This window comes from Sorex araneus, chromosome X (assembly GCF_027595985.1).
Source record: "Sorex araneus isolate mSorAra2 chromosome X, mSorAra2.pri, whole genome shotgun sequence".
Taxonomy (NCBI): domain Eukaryota; kingdom Metazoa; phylum Chordata; class Mammalia; order Eulipotyphla; family Soricidae; genus Sorex; species Sorex araneus.
In genome coordinates, this window is record NC_073313.1 from 76632162 (window position 1) to 76651802 (window position 19641).

General features: G+C 40.7%; 1 non-coding gene across 1 annotated transcript; it reads left to right on the top strand.

Annotated features, from left to right (window-relative positions):
* The first annotated feature begins 9306 nt into the window (after positions 1-9306).
* Positions 9307-9413, top strand: LOC129400427 (U6 spliceosomal RNA). The gene has a single exon (XR_008627670.1). It is a non-coding gene; the product is annotated as a U6 spliceosomal RNA (small nuclear RNA).
* Positions 9414-19641: the final 10228 nt, after the last annotated feature.

Below are 19641 nucleotides of genomic sequence, written 5' to 3' on the forward strand. Positions count from 1 at the left end.
ACTAAGTCTCCAGGACTCATGGCGGCAGCAGAGCTGGGCTGTCCCTCCCCAGCTCCCCGCCCACTCATCAGTCTGGCTGTCATCAATCTGCCTCTGGGTGCCATCTTAGCACACCAACACCCTGATCCAGAGACTTCCAGTTGAATCCCAAAATGGATTAGTGCCCTACAGAGATGTCTCTGGAACCCAACAATTTACAATCTAGAATTCCAGAAGCATGAGGCCGCTTTTGCAGCTGCGTAAGCTCTCATGATATTCAAAATGAGCAATGGGAAATAAATAATCTAGCGTCTGCCCCTGCAGAAAGCCTTGAATGGTGGTGGGGAAATTCGAGCAAAACATACTGCCCAAAAGCAGAAAGAGACTACTGGGGAAATTGTCTGCCATAGAAGCAGGGTGAGGACTGGGATGGGGCAGAAGGATACTGGAGACATTGGTGGTGGAAAATGTGCACTGGTGGATGGACGAATGTTCAATCATTGTATGGATGAATCTCAAATATGAAAGCTTTGTAACTGCATTTCATGATGACTCAATTAAAAACAAGTTTTCATAATATGAATGTTTTTCAAAATACAGTGTTTATGTAGTAGAGATAGGTCAGTGGCCTAGCATACATGCTTGGCATGCAGGATGCCTGTATTTGATTCTTGATACCACATGATACCCCGTACGGTCAGAATAATACCCAAGCAAACAAGGAAAGTCAATGTGGTACTCAGGGCTGAAGTGATAAATTAAGCTCTTGTTAAGATGGCGGTAGCATAGCAGCAAGTGACAGAGGTAGGGAAGCTCTCAGAACAACTGATGGGGCCACAAATTTTCTGTGTGAGTGAATGTGGGTCCCCCTTGGAGCACATTACATGAAACTGTCCAGCCCAGAGTGTGAGGCATGAGGATGGCTGTGGCATGTGAGGTCCCACAGCTCTCAGCAGTAAGGGTGGTGGCAGAGTTTTAACATGTTTGAATAGGTCTCTTTGTGTCCAATCCAGCACCACTGCAAAGCACGGCTTTTGAGGTCCCAGAGTTGAGGAGGCACTCCAGGTCCCCACTATGGGGCCCTGGTGATTATTTGTCACCTACAGAGCAGCTACGCTACTATTTCTTCCCTGGACCAGCCTACACTGCCCACAGCATATTATGGAGGAAATTCTCCCTGAGCATCAACTACCTGGGGAATGAAGATGGGGGCATGTGTCCCCTGGTCAGGTTCTGCTGGACTGCTGGCTACAGCCCACCCAGAGTGCCCAAGCTGCATACTGTAGCATTTCTGGACCCAGTCCTGGTCACTCCCAGAGCCACTGCTGCTGTCACTAGTGGGACCCAGGGGATTGTGGCACTTCCAGCAGGTCAACCTGGATACATGGGCCAAGTACATCAGCAGCCTCATGGTACCATCAGGCGTTCTGATACCTCAAAATTGCCTCTCTGCCTCTGGCCAGACTCCAACAACTCAGAACCAAGTTTCCCCAGAAATTAAACCAACAAAAGTTAGGTATGTGGGAGCCACGACCACAAGCTACCTTTGGCTCAGCCATACAAGTTCATTTATGGGTCTTGCTTCAGAGACCCATAAATAAATCTCAAAAGATATCAGAAGGCACAGTTAATCTCTGCCCCATGCAAGACTGTAGAGATGGGGTACATCAAAGGGGGGGTGGGTTTTCCAGTGTTCACCCAAGCAGAACCCTGGAAGCCACTTGCTTCCACAATCAAAAATCATCACCATTACTCCAGACAGACTCCACTGTGCTAGAATGGACTTCACAGAGATATTAATCTATTGAAAATTCGGGTATGTGGATTTTTTGTGACTTAAATCTCTAGGCTCTCTTTGGGTCAGGATGGGATAACTCCCATACCTCTCTGTAATTCCAGAATCCCAGCAGTCATGGCCATAACCCAAAGCCACCATCCAGTTGCAAATTATAATGCACAAAAGGAGAGAGAGAGAAAACAAGAAAAAAGGTGTATTGGACAGAGGCAGATGGCGGGAGGGGTGTGGATTATGAGTTGAGGGGGAAACTGGGGACATTGGTGGTGGGGGACACTGGTGGAGGGATGAGTATAGTAACATTGTATGACTGAAACCCAATCATAAATAACTTTGTGATGCTGTATCTCATTGTGATTAAATTTAAAAAGAGACAGAGAGGTAGATTAATGGCCAACGGGCAGAGCCCATACTCTGATCCCTTACACCACCAGAAGTACCACACACATCCAGCATGGAGTCAGAAGTAGTACCTGAGCATCATAGGGTATGCCTCCAAGCTGAAAAATTAATGATGAAATAAAATAGAAAATAGATCAGATAAAATGCACTGCTCATAACTAGGTATTAAGATACTAATTCAGTTTATCTTTGAATAGATAGCAGGAACTTGATATTGAATCTCTATTAAAGTACTCTGTGAATCTTAAGTTTTAACAACTATATTACAATGTTGACACAATCAAAACACTGTTTACTCATTAATAGTAGTAGCCTCAGTTTCCTCCAGTCGGTACTTCTATATTCTCTGAACTTAACTAAAATTTTACATTTTTAAGCTCAGTATAACCAATCTCATTAATTTCAATCATTTCAGTCTGTTAAAATGTCTATAATGCTTTTAAATTTATCGCACATATAAGTTTACTAGGCATGCTTTTTATGACTTTTCCTACAGTATTGATACATATTTAAATAGAATCTGGTCAAGGACAAAGCCCTGTGGTACTTCACTAAACATATTTTATTAATAATAAATGTTCTCTAAAGAAAGTCTTCCTTTTAAATATGTAAGCAATTTATAGATTACAATGTTATTATTTATGTAGCAAATTTAACTTTTATCTAGTCTATGAGTGGTTCCATCTTATGCATGAAAAGAGCACAAAGTTTGTATATGCATGAAGGATAGATAATCTGGTGCTATTAAGCAGTAAAAAAGGAGAAATTTCTGATCGATAAATGTAGATATTCTGATCCCTACAGAGGGAAAAATAGCGAGGAGATAGGTCAGTTCTTGGCACAAGCCAGCAGGGGGCACAGAACATTCACAAATCAATTTCCTCATCTGTAAAATGGGGTTAAGCTCTGATTAACTGCTGTTTCTTTATCTAACTAGAAGAGATCATATATGTAAAGCATGTGGCATTTGATGTTGGCCTATTGTAGACACTTAATATATGTTTCTTTTCTCTCTCGAGCCTCCAATACCTTGACACTTTCAGTGTACTAAAATCAAGTTTTCTTTTTCTAAAGCTCTTAACCATTACAAAAGTATTATCCACCTCTTAGAGTTCCCCCATTGTTAGCTTTGTAACAAGTAGGGGAAGGGGCTTAAGATAATCCTTAGAGTTCATGCTTCCTACCAAAGACATTCCTGCTTTTCCCATTTTTCTCACATGGCTATTTTTCCTGTCTCCATTTGGCCCTTTTCCTGATTGCTAGTAGTATTGTAGACGATCAAAGCTTATTCCTTGTAATAATAATTGCTTTATTTCATGTTTATGGTGATTTAAGCTTTTATCTTTTAATTGTCTTATTTGATTCTCATAATAATTTGATTTTCTGAACTGAATTAGGCAGAACAGTGATTTGATCTATCACTGAACGAATAACAAAGACTCAAAGAGTTATATTAACCTAAATCACAGCAAATAAATGATATAACAACACTAGAGCTAAGATAAGATTATCTGACTCTAAATCCTCCTGTGCTTGATGCCAAGTCATGCACTTTGTATTATAAAACAAAAAGTTGCCAGTGAAAGCGGCAACACAACCACATTTGCCTTTAGAAGCTGTTCACTATCTTCCACAAGGACCATCCACAAAATCTGTCAAACTCCTAAGTAAAAGTAAAAGCAACATATTCTTATAGGAATGCCACAAACATTGAAATGCAAAAAATGTAGCTGTTACAATAAATAGATGGATAATTATTTAGGAAAAGACTATTTTCATCACAACCACAAATGCTATTAAAATTCTTTGTGCATAAAGAAAATGGTTCTCTGAATATTATTCCCTTCCCTTTTATACTCTGTTGCATTCTTCAGATTTTTTTCTTTAACCTGTTTCTAAGCGTTCCTCTACAGAAAATGTCTGGAGTGAAAGTTGCTTTCAATATGTGGGGGAGGGGCAAAGAACAGTTGAGTCCTTTTGGTCAGTTCAAGTACAAAATCCAATAGCCTCTAATATCAAACTCTCAGCTAATTCTTTCATATTAACAGGAAATATAAGAATGTGCAATATCATTCAACATATATTTTCTGTTTATATGTCCTTTTTAGAATGATTATTTTATAGTAATAAAGTAACTCTGAAGCCACTGCATGTGGATATTATATTTTCCAATACAATATTTTCACTACTATATAGCATTAAGTGGGGAAAACAGACATTAGACACTTCATTTTGTTCTCCAAGAATTTCCAGATCTTTCTCTCACCCTTTGCTTCTGCCTTTCCCTAATATTATGAAATATTTCTTTTCACTGTGTGTTTAATGTCAAACTAGGAGCCAACCCCAAATGCGGGGAAAAGAACAGACAACAGATGTCTTATCCCAGATGATGCCTCTTAGACCATCAAATGCCAAATTTGCAGAATGGTCTTATCTTAAGTTTTACAGAGAACACATTGGCATGCCCCAGTGATTTCATCCCCCCACCCCAACCCCCATGTCTGCAGGATGCTACAAGACTGGGCCCCTTCTTCCCCACCAGCCTACTACCCTTCTCTTCTTTAGCCTGCTTCCTTCAATAGACTTTTGTAATTTGGAATTTTTTTGTGACAAAAACCCCATCTTTTCTGGCTGGTAATGGCTAAATAAACCTGTTTTTTTTCACACAAACTCTTTCTCTCCAATACTGACCTTTGAGCAACATGCAACTTAATCTTCATTCAATAATACTATCTAGCTTAAAGATTGTAAATAGCATTGAGTATACTTTGAATGAATTGCATAAATATTAAAGAATCAAAGGCATTCTTGTTAATATTCCATTAAGGCTATGGGAAAAGGAAGTTTGATATAGATCTATACATGGAGAAAAGTGGATAAAAAGCATCTGTATATGCATGGAAAAAATAGTGTACAGTGAACGTCACACTTAAAATTGGTGGGGAAAAGTGGGACATGCATTCCTAAAGCAAACAAATTAGTAAGAAGCAAAACTTATTATGGCTATCGGAGGAGGAAGGGGCAGAGGGGCCTTTTGGTGGTGAGATAACTGAATTTTAGATGTGGGAATGGGAATTCTATATTCATGTGGGGGTATGAAGTCAAACCTCTGAAATTTCGTAGTATTGTAAAGCAATGGTAAGTCAATAAAATATTCTTAAAATAAATAAGTGAAGGGACCTGCACACTTTGGAAAATCTAATCAGGACATATCAGTTATTCATTTAAGGGAGAGAATAGTTGATGTTTATCTTATTCCATATGCAAAATTTAAGAAAGCTTAAAAGACTAAACATAGGGGTTTGGGAATAAGTAAAAGTTCATATTTTGAGCATAGGAGAAAAATCACTAAACATACAATGTAAATATCTATATAGAAGATTTAGTGGTATGTGTTTAATTTTTTTGTTTGGGGGTTGTACACAGCAGTGCTCAGGGCTTAATCCTGGCTATGTGGTCAGGGATGTACCTCTCCTGGTGAGTTCAAGGGACCATATCGGGTGCCAGGAATTGAAGCCAGGTGGTCCTCATGCAAAGCAAGTAACATACCCTCTGTACTACCTCGATGGCTCTATTTGTATTCTTAGTATGGGGAAAACCCCTTTAAAACAAGATAAAAATAGCAAGTAATGAAAATTTAAAAGCACAGCTAATAAAAATATGAAGTTTTGTGCATAGAAAAATGCAACAAGCAAAGTTAAAAAGCAAGTGATATCATCAAAACATATCTACAAACACAAAATGACAATTTGCAAAGTGTATAAAATAGAGTTCCAATGATTCAATAAGCATCATCATCATCATCATCATCATCATCATCATCATCATCATCATCATCATCCTGTTGATCGTCGATTTTCTCAAGCGGTCTCAGTAACGTCTCCATTCTCCCTAGCCCTGAGATTTTTGAAGCCTCTCTTTACTTGTCCTTCCCAATGGTGCTGCATTGGGGGCTCTTTCAGGGTCAGGGAAATGAGACCTATCATTGTTACTGGTTTTGGCATATGAATATGCCACGCGGAGTTTGCGAAGCTCTCCCATGTGGGCAGGAAACTCTCAGTACCTTGCCATGTTCTCTGAGAGGGAGAACTAGGCTATAAGATGTCTCGTGGCTGCAAAGCTTCCATGAACTTGGTTTTATAGTCTCTGGATGTTGGCCGTTGTTGTGATTACATGGCTCCAGGGGGAAGTTTCTGGGTGTGACGGCCTAGCTACTGGAACATAGGGGATCTGGGCAGGAGAGGCCCAGTCCCAATCCGAGCAGCCTTAGAGATCTCAGCCCTGGGTCCCACAACTCTGGGTTCCTATGCCAGTTCCTTCATGCATGAGGCTCGTCCAAACATATGGAGAGGGGCCTTGAGCATGGCTGTGGCTGGACTCCGGAGGTCTTCAGCTGTGGGGCCCTGCTCTGGGCAGGGAGGGAAACTGAAACCCACTCCCTCTGAGGGGCTCTGGTGATGATAGCTAGGCGCGGGGGCAAGGGACTCTCTGCAATTCAATAAGAAACCAAAAGTAAATGCTATGAACAATCAAGTCACAAAAAAGGAAACCCTAAAGGCCAATATACATGAAAAGAAGCCAAGTCACTAATAATGAGATCATAATTAAATAAAATACCAAAAGACATACTTTTGTATCCATCAAAAGTTTGAAAACAACTAAAATGTATTACATTCATGTCAGAGCAATAGTACTGTGGGTGGGGTACTTGCCTTCTATGTGGCTATACCCGATTCAATTCCTGGTACCCTGACATGGTCCCCTGAGCCTCACCAGGAGTAATTTCTAAGCACAGAGACAGGAGTAAGCCTTGATTTACCATTGCAGGATGTGGCCCCTAGACAATAAATAAATGTATAATACTATATGGAGTGGAGTGATAGTACAGCATGTAGGGCGTTTGCTTTGCATGCGGCCGACCTGGGTTCAATTCATCCATCTCTCTCAGAGAGACTGGAAAGCTACCGAGAGTATCTTGCCTGCATGGCAGAGTCTGGCAAGCTACCCATGGTGTATTCGGTATGCCAAAAACAGTAACAAGTCTCACAATGGAGACGTTACTGGTGCCCACTCGAGCAAATCCATGAACAATGGGACGACAGTGCTACAGTGCATAATACTGCACATTATACTAAGCCACCGAACCATTCCCACTCTCAATACAGCAATATGTATATCATGCATACTCCATAACACAGTCCACTTTTTTACTTTAGGGAAATATTGACATATATGCATAAATATTATCGCCTGATATGTCAATGTAACATTGTGAATTAGAGTAAGTAAATTGGAAAAAGCCCATGTCTTAATGATCTTTGTATTCCTAATTCAACATAACCCTTGGCACCTGTATGCATTTGCTAGAAAATAGCTTTAATCTAATTGCCTGTGTCCTTTTCATTTATTGCCACAATTGTTCTTTCTCCAACATGTTTAATCATTATATACATTTAAAGGCCTTCCTATACACATGAAATTCCATATTAAATATTTTAACTAACTATTAAACGAATAAAATTTTAAACCTTATCTATCAAATGCAATTACATCAAAGAATAATCACATAGACAGGCTTAGTTAGCGAACTGATAGTACACAAGAACTGAGGGACTGGAGATCTGAGTGTCCCACCTTTGGAGACCATAAGAGAAGGGGAATTGGTCTGGAGAGAATCCCTTTATCTAGCACCTCTTTATGGATACCACTAACAAAGTAATAGATACTCCTTTATTACATATATTACATAGAGACATGTACATAGTCAATCAACAATTCACTGATCACTTTTTCTGATAGAAGCCTTAATCCATGCCCTCAAAAAGAAAGTAAGGCTGGAGAGTGGAATGAAGAATGCCAGCTTTGAGGAAAAAAGTATTACTAGTTGTGAGACCCCAAAGAAACTGCATGACCTCTCTGAAACTCAATGAAATGAAATGCTATGATACCTCTATTCAGCTTTAAAATACTCTCTTGGAGATAGAGAGAAAAAGAGAGAGAGAGAGGCAGGCAGGGGTTGGGGTAGGGTGATGGGAGGGAACTGGAGAACCTGGTGCTGGGAAATGTTCACTGGTGGAGGGCTGGGTGTTGGAATATTGTATGACTGAAATCCAATCATGAACAGCCTTGTAATGGTCTGTCTCACAGTGGTTCAAATTTTAAAAGTTTAAAAAATTAAAAAAATAAAAATCATATAAAAATTAAAATAATATACCCTCTTGGGGACAGAGAGATAACGAGAGAAAAGAAAAGATCCAGCCTACAATAGAGACATGCTGGGGGAGAGAGGATGACAGTAGGGATATGGGGGAAATTGGTGGTGGATAATGCACACTTGTGGAGGGATGAGTGTTGGAACATGGTATGACTGAAATCTGATCAAAATACTTTTGCAACTATCTCATGGTGATTCAACTTAAATAAACAAATAAACAATAAAATAAAATACTCTCTTGTTATTAATAAATGAAAGCATATGAAATTAAAAAGATTCCAAAGTAAAAGAAACTATACTACAAAAAATAAAATGCAGGCAATCTAGCAATTGAGAGAAGGTATTTGCCCATGATACATCTAAGAAGAGATTGATACACAAAATTAATTTTAAAAATCAGATTTTAGGCTTTCCCTTCAAGCACATGTTCTCTCTTGAATATATCTTGCTTGCTTATCCCTATGTCTCTTTGCTTGCTTTTTCCACTGTGGAAAAGCCCATGTTCTCTTGAATAGATATTTTCTCTCTTTCTCTCCCCTAACACTTTCCTAAGTAAGTTTTGTTCAATAAAAACTATATTGTTTAACCAAAAAAAATAAAAATCTCACAGACTTTAACAAAGAAAAAATCCCTAAGCAACTCAATAAAAGTGAATAAAAGACCTGGACAGGCGCTTCTCAAAGAAGATATTCAATAGCCCAGGGGTACATGAAAAAATGTCCAAGAACACTTATAATTAGGAAAATTTAAATAAAAATCACTTCACACTTGTGAGAATGACCTATGATAGTAAGTTAAGAACAAAAAGTCAGTTATGGTATGGATATAAAAGAATTCTGGTACACTACTGGTGGAGTGAAGATTGATACAGCCAAATGGAAAACAATATGGAGAATTATTAAAATGATAAAAATGAGTGCTCGCTTCGGCAGCACATATACTAAAATTGGAATGATACAGAGAAGATCGGCATGGCCCCTGTGCAAGGATGACATGCAAATTCGTGAAGTGTTCGATATTTTTAGATGGCCATATGAGCTGGGGGAGAAGGCAGCTGGGACTGAAAAGGAATCATTACGTCAATGATGGTTGGAGGGATCGCTCAGGGTGGGAGATGTGTGCTCAAAGTACATGATGGCCTCTCTTTATCTGCATTGCAAACCATATTGTCCATAAGTAGAGAGAGAGAGAAAAAAAAGGAAAATTGTCTGCCATAGAGGCAGGCAGAGGGGTGGGCCAGGCCTGAGGAGTAGGAGGGATACTGGGAAACTGGGGACATTAGTGGTGGAAAATGTACACTGATGGAGGGATGGGTGTTCAATCATTGTATGATTGAAATTCAAACCCTGAAAGCTTTTTTTTATTTTTTATTTCTTTTTAGTTTACTTATCTTTCAGTGAATCACCGTGAGGGTACATTTACAGATTTATACATTTTTGTGCTCACGTTTCCCTCATACAAAGTTCGAGAACCCATCCCTTCACCAGTGCCCATTCTCCACCACCAATAAACCCAGCATCCCCCACCCCACCAATCCCATCTCCCCCCCCCAACCCTGTCACTGTGGCAGGGTATTCCCTTTTGTTCTCTCTCTCTAATTAGGTGTTGTGGTTTGCAATAAAGGTGTTGAGTGGCCATTGTGTTCAGTCTCTAGTCTACATTCAGCACACATCACCCTTCCCCCGAGTGGCCTCCAACCACATTTTACTTGGTGTTCCCTTCTCTATCTGAGTTGCACTCTCCCTAGCATGTGAGGCCAGCTTCCAAGCCATGGAGTCAACCTCCTGGTACTTATTTCTACTATTCTTGGGTGTTGGTCTCCTATTCTGTTATTCTATATTCCACAGATGAGTGCAATCTTTCTATGTCTGTCTCTCTCTCTCTTTCTGACTCATTTCACTTAGCATGATACTTTCCATGCTGATCCACTTATATGCAAACGTCATAACCTCATTTTTTCTAACAGCTGCATAGTATTCCATTGTACAGATGTACCAAAGTTTCTTCAACCAGTCATCTGTTCTAGGGCACTCAGGTTTTTTCCAGATTCTGGCTATTGTTAATAGTGCTGCAATGAACATATAAGTGCAGATGTCATTTCGACATTACTTTTTTGCTTCTCTGGGATATATTCCCAGCAGTGGTATTGCTGGGTCAAGTGGGAGCTCAATTTCTAATTTTTTGAGAATCGTCCATATTGTTTCCCAAAAGGGCTGAACCAGTCGGCATTGCCACTAGCAGTGTAGAAGGGTCCCTTTCTCCCCACATCCTCTCCAACAGTGGTTGCTTTTGTTCTTTTGGATGTGTGCCAGTCTCTGTGGTGTGAGGTGGTATCTCATGGTTGTTTTGATCTGCATCTCCCTGATGATTAGTGATGTAGAGCACTTCTTCATGTGCCTTTTGGCCATTCGTATCTCTTCCTTGGGAAAGTTTCTGTTCATTTCTTTGCCCCATTTTCTGATGGGGTTGGATGTTTTCTTCTTGTAGAGTTCAACCAGTGCTTTATACACCCTTGACATCAACCCCTTATCTGGTGGATATTGGGTAAATATCCTTTCCCATTCTGTAGATTGTCTTTGTATTCTGAAAGCTTTTTAAGTGTAGCTCACAGTGATTCAATAAAAAAAAGACTGTTGTCCCATTGTTCATTGATTTGCTTGAGTGGGCACCAGTAACACCTCCATTGTGAGATTTGTTGTTACTGGTTTTAGCATATCGAATACACCATAGAGAGCTTGCCAGGCTCTGCCTTGTGGGGGGGATACTCTTGGTAGCTTGCCTAGCTCTCCAAGAGGGGTGGAGGAATCGAACCTGGGTTCTCAGAAACTTGGCAGGTGAAGCAGAAATTTTTTTCTGGGGCAAATTAAAATAATAGAGGGTTAGCAGAGATAGGATAGTTGATAGGCTGCTTTTCACTCCAGCAGCTAAGTCGTATTCAATTTTCAAGAGTCCAAAGGTTCCCCACAGGACTACCAGGAATGATGCCTAAGCTCAGATCCAAGAGTAAGCCCTGAGCACTTTGTGCTTTGGTTCCAAACTGCAATTAAACTAATAAATTCAAAATTTACTGTACAAAGTGGCTGGAGATACAGCAAAGTGGGTGAGGTTCTTGTCTTGCAAAAGGTTCCTGAGCACTGCAGAGAGTGATGCCTAAGTGCAGAGGCAGGAGGAGTAAACCCACCCTGATGCATCCCCCCATTCTGTATTCTCTTAATAGACAAAAATGAAAATTTCATATGATTCAACAGTACTCTCCTAAGTATTTAACTGAAGGACATGAAAACACTAATTTCAAAGATGTTTGCAACCCGAAGTTCAAAGGAATATTATTCACAGTAAAGAAAACATGGACTTAACCTAAATGCCCAAACATAGAAGCTGTAGTCTGTAATACTCAATGTATTACTCACACATTTAAGAAGATGAAATTGTACCTGGTGGGGCAAAACGGATGAAACTGGAGGTGGTTATGTGAGGTGAATAACTCATGGAATAAATTACTATATTATCTTTGGCATATAAGGAATATAAATACTAACAGAAAGGAACTGGCACAAAAACACCAAAACTACCTTCAATCTTGGTTAAAACAATGATGGTTACTAGAAGGAAAGGGACGAATAAGGCAAGGGGTCTTTTAAATGGTGAGATGACACTTGAACTTTGGTAGTGGGAGTGGGAAATTCTATGTAGATACAGGTTATTACCAGTGAAATTCTATAGTGTTTAAACCAATAAGAAACCAATTCAAATGCATCCCAGCATCACAACAGAAACCAGAGAAGTTCCATGGATCATCAGAGATTACTTTGAGAATCCATATGCCATGAAACAGGTGAACATAGGAAAAAATGGATAAATTTTGTATTCATATAACCTCCCAACGCTGAACTAATACTTGAAATACGAAAACAGACCTATGATTATTAATAAAATTAAAAAGGTAACAAAGTGGGTATAGTACTACCAGCAGGTTAACCTGTACCTATGGGGTGAGTGCATCAGCAGCCTGATGGTGCCTTCAGACTTCCAGAAACCCCAAATTGCTGCTGTGCCTTTTGCCAGATCTCAACAACTTGGGACTAAGTTTACCAAGAAATTAAAGGGCCAAAATTTAGGAGGTATGTGGGAGCCACACCCACAAACCACCTCCAGCTCAGCTATATAAGCTCATTTATTGGCCTTATTTCAGAGCCCCATAAATCTTGAAACAGATCAAAAGATGCAGTCAAGGCTGCTGGCATGGAGGTAAGTGGAACCCGTGATTGAGGTTTCCAAGACCACCTGGATCAGGACTGGGCCTTCTACCCCCAGGTCCCCAGTTTTCCAGTAGCTTGGCAGTCACACCCACGGAGGCATTACATGCCTCCAGCTCCATGTAATCTCATAAAGGGCCAAGACCCAGGGACTCTAAACTAAAGCTCCCAGAAGAGAACAACACAGAATTTCCTGGATATTATATTCTATCCATAACAAATAATACAAAACAAATCATCTAGCATTGCGTTTTCAGCAGGTTTGAGTGGTGGTGGGACTGGTGTCTAAATATCGAATGCAACCAAAGTAAAGAGAGAATACGGGGGAAATTTTCTTCCATGCAGGCAGGGGAAGGGTTGGAACAGGGTGGGGGGAATACTGGGGATTTTGGTAGTGGAAAATGTGCACCAGAGATGGATATTTGATGATTGTATGAACGAAGCTCAAATATGAAATCTTCATAACTGTATCTCACAGTGAATCAATAGAAGGGGGAAATAATAATAATAAAATAACATTAACATTCAGAATAAAAATGTAATGTGGACATCATGCCCAATTCAATCAGCTTAATTGCAGGATGAATAACAGTACTCTTATATTAAAATATAAAAAAGTAAACAAAAGTATCCCCAAAAACAAAAGCCATGGCCCAAATGGATTGATTAGTAAATTCATCTAAACTTTTAGAGAGGACACATTGCCAATCCTTCTCAAGTTTTTCCAGGAAATTGAAGAAAGTGAAACATTCCCAAAAATTTATGAGGCAAATATCACTATGATACTAAAATCATATGGAGAAAAAAAATTAAATTGCAGTCATATCCCTGATGAACACAGATGCAAATATCCTAAACAAAATGCTAGCAAATAAAAAGCAATAACTCATAAAAAAATCATATACCATGAGCAAGTAGGATTCATTCTGGGGATGCAATGATAATTTAACATTCGCAAGCTGAACAGCAAAATAAAAAATTAAGTAAAAGAAAAAATAAAAACCATATGATATCAATAGATGAAGAGAAAGCATTTGACAAGATCCAGAACCCATTCATGATAAAAAAAAAAACCTCTCAACAAAAGAAGAGTTGAAGTAACTTTCCTCAATATAACCAAAGCCACCTCTTAGAGTCCCACTGCAAGCATTATCCTCAACGGAGAAAAACTAAAAGCCTTCCCTCTAAGATCAGGCACTAGACAAGGTTGCCCACTCTCACCAATTCTATTCAATAGAATACTGGAAGCATTTGTCATAAAAGTTAGGCAAGAAAAGATATCGAGGGCATCCAGGTAGAAAAGGAAGATATTAAGCAATTACTATTTGCAGATGGCATGATACTATACTTCGAAAATCCTAAAGACTACAAAAAGCTCCAGGAAAAATAGCTTTGTATAGTAAAGTGGCTGGTTATAAAATCAATACCCCAAAGTCTATGGCTTTCCTATATATAAATAATGAAAGAGAAAAAGGAGATATTTAAAAAATCTCATTCAAAATTGTGCCTCAGAAATCAAATACCATGTACACAATGGAATACTATGCAGCTGTTAGAAAATATGAAGTTATGAAATTTGCATATAAGTGGATTAACATGGAGAGTATCATGCTAAGTGAAATAAGTCAGAGAGAGACAGACATAGGAAGATAGCACTCATTTGTGAAATCTAAAGTAACAAAATGGGAGACTAACACCCAAAGATAATAGAGACAAGGAACAGGAGGATTGCTCCACGACCTAGAAACAATCCATACATGCTGAGGGAAAAGGCAGTTCAGATAGAGAAGGGACCACCAAGGAAAGGATGCTTGGAGGATCTACTCGGGATGGGAGATGTGTATTGAGAGTAGACTATAGACTGAACATGATGGCCACTTAATACTTGCACTGCAGACCACAACAACCTAAAGGAGAGAGCAAGTAAAACGGGAATCTGCCTGCCACAGAGGTGGGGGGAGGGCGGGGATGTGGGAGGGATACTGGGTACATTGGTGGTGGAGAATGGGCACTGGTGAAGGGATGGGTACTCAATCATTGTATGACTGAAATGTGAGCAAGAAATTTTGTAAGACTGTAACTATCTCATGGTGATTCATTAGAAAAATAAATCACTGTATCACTGTCATCCCATTGTTCATCAATTTACTCAAGCAGGAACCAGTAATGTCTCCATTCATCCCAGCCCTGAGATTTTAGCAGCCGATCCTTACTCATCTTTCCCAATTATTGGAGGCTCTTTCAGGGTCATGGTAATGAGACCTGTTATTGTTATTGTTTTCGGCATATCGAATATGCCAAGGGGAGCTTGCCAGGCTCTGCCATGTGGACGAGGTACTCTTGGTAGCTTGTCGGGCTCTCTAAGAGGCATATATTTATATTTCCCTTTATGATTTTATGGAAAATGGGTAGGGAGTGTCTTATGATGTGCCACGCAGCTGCAAAGCGGACAAAGCTGTCCAGGAATATGTTCACTCATGCATGAGGCTTGGCCCGAGCATGTAGAAAGTGGCCTGGAGCATGGTGGCAGTTGGGTAGTGGAGGTTGACTGCCGTGGATGGGTCCCTTGGGGCATGGAGGGCTCTTACCCACCCCCTTCTGGGGCACCCTGAGTGGAAACAGCCCCTGGTTCGAAATCCGGTGGCATGGTTATGGGAGCCTCAATTTATGCTCCTTTCTGGGAGAAGCAGCCATGAGTTATGGAGTTTGGCCAATGAGGAGATTATCTGGCGCCAGCAGGAGGTGGCTTATGAGTGTGACCCCTGGGTGGCCAGAGACTAGGGGAAACAGGCAGAGGATCTCTGCTCCCAGGTCCCATTGAGCCCAGAGTCCTCAAGCATGAGCGGAGTGCCACGGAACCCAGGTAATGTGGAACTTTGTGATCTTAGACTCTGGGCTTGTGATCATGGACGCAAAAAATAAAAATAAAATTTAAAAATTTAAATAAATAAAATTAATAAAATAAGTAAGAAATCAAGTACCTCAGAATCACCTCAACTAAAGAAATAAAGGACCTATACAAAGAAAACTATAAAACACTACTTCAAGAACTAAAAGAGGACATGAAAAAATGGAGACAGATTCCCTGTAATTGATGGAGAATATTAACATTGTCAAAATGGCAATACTCCCCAAAGCAATATATAGATTCAGTATGGTCCCTACAAGGATACCCATGACAATTTTCAAAGAAATAGATCTAACATTTCTGAAATTCATATGGAATAATTAGCCCCCACAAATAGCTAAAGCAATCCTTGGGAGAAAGAAGATGGGAGGCATCATTTTTTCCAACTTCAGACTGTACTACAAAGTAGTAGCAATTAAAACAGCATGATATTGGAATAAAGACAGACCTGAAGACCAATGGAATAGAATTGAACATCCTGGCACAACTCTCAAATATGTGATCATTTAATCTTTGATAAAAGAGTAACTAATATGTAATGGTGCAAGAAAGGCCTCTTTAACAAGTGGTGCTGGGAAAAGTGGGCAGCTACATGCAAAAAAAAAAATGAACTCAGACTTCTTTTTAATGCCAAGCACAAAAGTCAGATCAAAAGGGATTAAAGACCTTAATGTAAGACCTGAATCTATAAAGAACATAAAGGAAAACATAAGCAGAAACCTTAATGGCATTGAAGCTAACAGTATCTTCAAATATGAAACACTACTGACCAAGCAAGTAGAAACAAAGATAAATAAATTGCAATATTTAATTTTTTTAATTTTTATTTATTTATTTTTAAGAATTTTATTTTATTGAATCACCATGTGGAAAATTACAATGCTTTCAGGCTTAAGTCTCAGTTATACAATGCTGGAACAACCATCCCTTCACCAGTGCCCATATCCCACCACCATAAAATAAAAAAGCACATCTCCCATCCTGCCCTGCCTGCACCCCCCCCACACCATGTAACTGATGAATTTCACTTTACTTTCTATTTACTATGGTTACATTCAATATTTCAACACAAACCTCACTATTACTGTTAGGAGTACCCCACCAGTCAGACCTGTTGTGAAGAGATATGAGGTCGCGCCTCGGCAGTAGCGGCCGCCCGGTTTTGGATTTCTGTACTTTAGCAACTAAGTCCAGGGAGATTCTTCCAGATATTGGATAATTGCAAGCTTGTAAACCCCATCTGAAATGGCACTATTTTAAACTAGAAGATCCTGCACTTCAAAAGAAATGGTGACCTGAAAGTAGATAAAGGACCAAACATGATGGCCTCTCAGTATCTATATTACAAACCATAATGCCCCAAAGTAGAGAAAACGTTTACCATAGAGGCAATGGGTGAGTTGGAATGGGTGTCTTGGGAGGGATACTGGGGACATCGGTGGTGGAAAACGTACACTAGTGGAGGGATGGGTGTTCGATCATTGTATGACTTAAACTCAATCATGAAAGTTTTGTAACTATATCTCATGGTGATTCATTAAATAGATAAATAAATAAATAAATAAATAAATAAATAAATAAATAAATAATGGTGACCGAGATACAAAGACAGCCCATGGAATGGGAAAAATATTTACTCAATACCCATCTGTCAAGGAGTCAATATTCAAGATAGATAAGGCACTGGTAGAACTTGACAAAAAATAAACATCCAACCGCATCAAAATATGGGGAGAAGAAATGAACAGAAACTTCCCCAAAGAAGAAATACAAATGGCCAAAAGGCACATGAAAAAATGCTCTACAGCCCTTTGGACCCTGCTGTGGAGCGAGCATGATGGAAGAGCCCAAGGAAGCGCCCTTGGACTCCAAACAGCCCACTGAACTAACTCCGGCATGGGACCAGAGACCCCACGGTGCGCTGAAACAGTGGGAGCCGGGCATCCCCCAATTCTTTTAACCTCTCTCTCTCTCTCCACACCTCCCCCCTGAGCACAGCGCAGGATCCGCGGTTCTCCTGAGCGCAAAATGGAGATGGCGATCCAGCTGAAACGGGAGGCGCGCGCGCTTGCGGGAGGCCCCAGGGGGCGGGGGCGGCGACCCCCGCCCACAGCAGATAGATACTTAAACCCACCTCCCCCACGTGTGCTTCCCTTTGGACCCTGCTGTGGAGCGAGCATGATGGAAGAGCCCAAGGAAGCGCCCTTGGACTCCAAACAGCCCACTGAACTAATTCCGGCATGGGACCAGAGACCCCACGGTGCGCTGAAACAGTGGGAGCCGGGCATCCCCCAATTCTTTTAACCTCTCTCTCTCAACTCCTTCCTCCTGAGCACAGCGCAGGATCCGCGGCTTTCCTGAGCGCAAAATGGAGACGCCGAGCCTCTCTCTAGGCTTCTCCATCTTATGAGCACCATAAAAGGGTAAAAGTTTGTAGTGATGTTATTTCTGGTTGTACTTTCCCTGGACTTTATACAGAAACCCAAAACCGCGCGGCCGCTATCGCGGCCGCGTGACCTAATGTCATCTTAGCATCAGCAATATGTAATATGTCCCTTTTTAATGGGTCGGACTTTTGTGGGAGATCCTAACAAGAATAGTAAGTCTGTTGCTGAAATATTGAAGGCGATCAAAGTGGTAGCCATCTCTCTAGACTGAACTAAGCTATATCCCCACGCCGGCTGAGAAGAAATATCCTTCTTTCTCGGGAAGAAACGCGGCGTGGTGTCAAACATAGTGTGATGTCCATTAAGCAAACAGACCTGGTGGCGTGGGAATGGGATATAAGGGGAAAAATTATGTACATGGAACAGTGGGACGCTGGTGGAATCTCGAGCCGGAGCCGATACCAGCGCAAGCCCTTCGGTTCCAGAAACTGCTTGCAGAAACTCTACTAGTCTATCAACTAAGCCAGAGCCCCACGCCTGCCGATGACAGGAAATAACCATCCTTTTCGGTTTTTTTTTCCCTTGTCAGGCAGCGTGGCGATTACCAAACAGGCGTGAACTCGGTGGCGCGGGGCAAGGGGGAAAAAGAAAAGTTATGTAACAAACAGCGGGACTTAATATCTCTATATTCTTAGCAGTGGAGAACTATCAAATGCCTCCTTGGCAATAGGACTGCTTTCCTTTTTTGGGGGAAACCCCAACAACGGTAGTGAGTTGTGTCTTGAAACATGGAATGTAATCGAGATAAGGCATAAACGAAGTGGAACTTATCATGTACAAGGGTGGGGACTGGGGAGGGGGGAGGGGGTGGCAGGTATACTGGGGGGGTTGGTGATGGGAGATGGGCACTGGTGAAGGGAAGGGTGTTTGAGAATTGTATAACCGACATAATCCTGAGAACTATGTAACCCTCCACATGGTGATTCAATAAAATTATTAAAAAAAAATGCTCTACATCACTAATCATCAGGGAGACACAAATCAAAACAACAAATCTCACACCACAGAGACTGGCACACATCAAAAAGAACAACCAGTGCTGCTGCAGATGTGGGGAGAAAGGGGCTCTCATTTATTGTTGACGGGAATGCCAACTGGTCAAGCCTTTTTTGTAAAACAATATGGGCATTCCTCAGGGCTAGAGCAATACCACAGTGGGTAAGGTGTTTGCCTTGCATGCGGCCGACCGGGGCTCGATTCCCAGCATTCCATATGGTCCCCTGAGCACCGCCAGGGGTAATTCCTGAGTGCAGAGCCAGGAGTAAACCCTGTTCATCACCAGATGTGACCCAAAAAGAAAAAAAACAAAACAATATGGGCATTTCTCAAAAAAACTAGAAATTGAGCTTACATATGACCCAGTTATACCACTTCTGAGAATATATCTTGGGAGCCCAAAAACACACTCAGAAATATCACCTGCACTTCCATGTTCACTGAGGCACTAGTCACAGTAGCCATAATTTGGGAATAGCTATGAGTGCCCAAGGAGAGATGACCGGATAAAGAAACTTTGTACATCTATCTACACAATGGAATATTTCACAGCCACCAGGATAAATAAGTCATAAAATTTACTTATAAATGAATGGACATGGGGAGTATCATGCTGAGTGAAATGAGTAGGAAGGAGAGCAATA